The sequence below is a fragment of the Corythoichthys intestinalis genome, chromosome 5 (genome assembly GCF_030265065.1).
Source record: "Corythoichthys intestinalis isolate RoL2023-P3 chromosome 5, ASM3026506v1, whole genome shotgun sequence".
NCBI classification, from domain to species: domain Eukaryota; kingdom Metazoa; phylum Chordata; class Actinopteri; order Syngnathiformes; family Syngnathidae; genus Corythoichthys; species Corythoichthys intestinalis.
The window spans coordinates 46,748,960-46,752,179 of record NC_080399.1 but is presented as its reverse complement, the minus strand read 5'-3'; the positions used below and the strand labels follow the sequence as shown (position 1 = coordinate 46,752,179).

Here is a 3,220-nt window from a genome sequence, read left to right as displayed (position 1 = left end):
TAAAAATGAAAATAAATACAAAAATAAGAAATATGATACAAAAATTAAATATAAATACAAAAATAAATTTGGAAATAAGTAGCTAATTAAATAAAAGTAGAAATAAAAATGAATATATATATACAAAAATAAGAAATTACATTAAAAATGTAAGAATAAATACAAAAATAAATGTGGAAATAAATACAAAAATAAATATATTGATTGAAATAAATGTCAATCAATAAATAAAAACGCTTTGCCATATATTTACTTATTTCATTGTCAGTGCCAACGTTCAAGTGGAAATGTTATTCAAATGAGGGGGCGGTACTACATGTGTTGAACTATTCACCCATTGGTCGATCGGCATGCCAGTTCAGTGATCCTCTCGATCGACGAAGTAATGTCTGCCTTCCTGCTGCTTGCTTGCTTCGTAAAATAATGGGACGAGATGAGAAGGTCGGAATCCAAGCGGCTACGGGATGCTGGCAATCGGTTGGATGAGGACAAGGTACGTATTAAATTGGTAATTTGGTGTGTGTTTTTTTAAAAACTTTTTACTTAAGTCCAGTTGAGGTATGTTGAATCTATATAATCTTCCATAAGCTAATACCTTGCATTGGGTCTCAGGAAGGGGAGGCAAGGCGGGACATGGATAAAGCTGCTAACAACATTAAACTCACAAGGAATAGTTTAGCGTTAGCGCAATTTAGTGAAGCAAAATTCACACATTCAAGTTCGTGTTGTGCTCCGGGAGACTGTTTGCACCGGCTGGTGTCTCGTTTAATGCTTTCATAGCTAATCTATTATACCATTTTGCCGTTGTCATCTATTTTCTTCTAGATACTTCTGAGGAAGGTTGGGTGTCGTTCCTCAACAATAAGACATCTCTCGTCCTCACTTATCTACGTGCTTTTTTTTTTTTTTTTTTTTACCCTAAAGCTCCCCGAAGACGCAATAAATTTACATTTCAGGGAATGCTGATGGTGAGCAGTTGGCCAGTATTAGGGGAAAAAGTTACTGACCTTAAGTGGCTCATGTTGGTGTCCAGTGGACAATTTTTTTGATGAACGAGTTAGTTGTGCTGGAAGTCCTTTTTTGTACATCAGTTGCCTGTTTATCATTTGTATTGTATTACACTGGTCATCAATAAAATATTACTTTGCAGAAAAACAATCATTGCCTTTATTGTTTCTTCACATTATTGAGGTACTGTCACATCAACGACAACCAACATTATATGCTGTCATTTAAAACAAGTCCAAATATTTGACGCAGGATGGATAGTCTCGTTGTAGACATTCAATACATTAGAAAATTCTGACATCTGCTGAATTTCTTCAGGAGTCGAGGCCTGTCGCAGCTGCACTTCTGGGATTGACATGGACATGGGGGTGATGACCATGTGGACCATCACATAAAACTGCAAATATGTAATTTAAAGTTGAACCAACTAGTCCTAAAATATAACTAAACATGCACACATCGTATATGGCAAATTTAGTTATTGATTAGCCTCATCTGTATGTGCCTAGCCCTAGACTAAAAAAAAAAGCATGAAATATTTAAACTTAATTTAAAATGGTCTATATTATACTGTATATGGGTTTATCTTTCCAAAATGGGTGAAAAAAATATGGTCTTAATATATTTTTGTACTTTCTTCCGAGTCCCCCAATATAGAGCTTTAATTTATGACTTCATGGTTGCCATAGCTATGCCTTTGACTGTTGGGGGCTGGCACAGAATATCATCTACGGCGAACAGTTTGTAGTTGTAGTGTGCGGACAATTCCCGGTGGATCCAGACGTGGCATGGATTCTTGCACACGAAGTCCTCCTTGAAAAAACAGGAAAACAAGTTGCAATTTAAAAAGTTGCATTGCATAAAAGCTGAAGAAGTAATTTCTAGTGTTTAAACAGGACTTGAAATAACAAAATGGTTTAACCCTGATGGCAAAGTCATGATTCGGCTTTTTTTTTTTTTTTTTTTAACACAAATATTTCCTCTTGACACTTCATTTGAATGAATGAAACTATAGTCCAAGTCAAATTATTAATGAACCTGAACCTTTGTACGTCGGAACCTGAGACGTCCTTGCATCATTCTGAACCCAGAATTTGGATGAGATCCTGGGATCCCTGTAATCACCCAGCATCCAACGTTGCGATGTCAGTGGAATTATTCAAGTCAGAGACTCTAAAAACAATGTTATGGTGAGCAGGAATATCGTTTGCTTTCATGAGAATTTAGTTGTAACTTCTGCTAAGCTACACTGGAGCAGTTACAAGTAGCTTTGATACCAGTAGCAGTCAGATATATATAGAGAGTGCAGCATGCCATACGAATAACCAAGTTTTCATTTTAAAATATGCCACTGTCATACAAACTCACCTTATACCATGCTTTGACATTCGGCGGTGGATAATGCATATTCTCTCACTTCTCACCAAGTAGGACTACTAAACTAGGTCGGCTGTTTCCCTGACTTTCAGACCCACGTTCTGTCATCTGTGGCAGGCATGGCTAGTAGATTTCAGAAATCGAATGTCGATCAACCAATAAGCGAATAGTTCAACCCATGGCACCCTTAGGAACGCCCCCTCATTTGAATTACATTTCCACTTGCAAGTTGGCGCTGACAATGAAATAAGTAAATATAAGGCAAAGCGCTTTTATTTATTGATTGACATTTATTTGAATCAATATATTTATTTTTGTATTTATTTCCACATTTATTTTTGTATTTATTCTTACATTTTTAATGTAATTTCTTATTTTTGTATATATATTCATTTTTATTTTTACTTTTATTTAATTAGCTATTTATTTCCATCTTTATTTTTGGATTTATTTTTAGTTTTTGTATCTTAATTCTTATTTTGTATTTATAGTCGTTTATATTTTGCCTTTTATTGATTTATTTTTAATTACTTTTATTTTTAATTTTGGCAGCTTTGGTCCTCCATATATAGAAGCCTGTCAAGTAAAATGTACATGATCCCAATGAGGCACCACTAGCCGGTGTGAAGCGGCAACAAGGGTCGAAAACATAATGGACAGTATGCTAGTCAGTTAGCCTGCTGCGTGCATAATCCTCGCACTAGTGTTCGACTGCAATGTATGTCTTTTTGTGGCTTTCTGGTAACTCAAGGTAAGAGCATGAAAGACCATAATTAGAGACACCAGGATTTTAATGAGATATAAGCGCATACTTACCTTGTTTTGATCCCAAAAC

At 35.4% G+C, this 3,220-nt stretch overlaps 1 long non-coding RNA gene across 1 annotated transcript; it reads right to left on the bottom strand.

The window, feature by feature from the left end:
- Positions 1–1,135: 1,135 nt before the first annotated feature.
- LOC130915950 (uncharacterized) lies at positions 1,136–2,659 on the bottom strand. The gene is made up of 3 exons (XR_009063199.1): positions 2,377–2,659; positions 2,053–2,181; positions 1,136–1,821 (listed from the first exon to the last, which is right to left on the bottom strand). It is a non-coding gene; the product is annotated as an uncharacterized LOC130915950 (long non-coding RNA).
- Between the last annotated feature and the right edge of the window lie 561 nt (positions 2,660–3,220).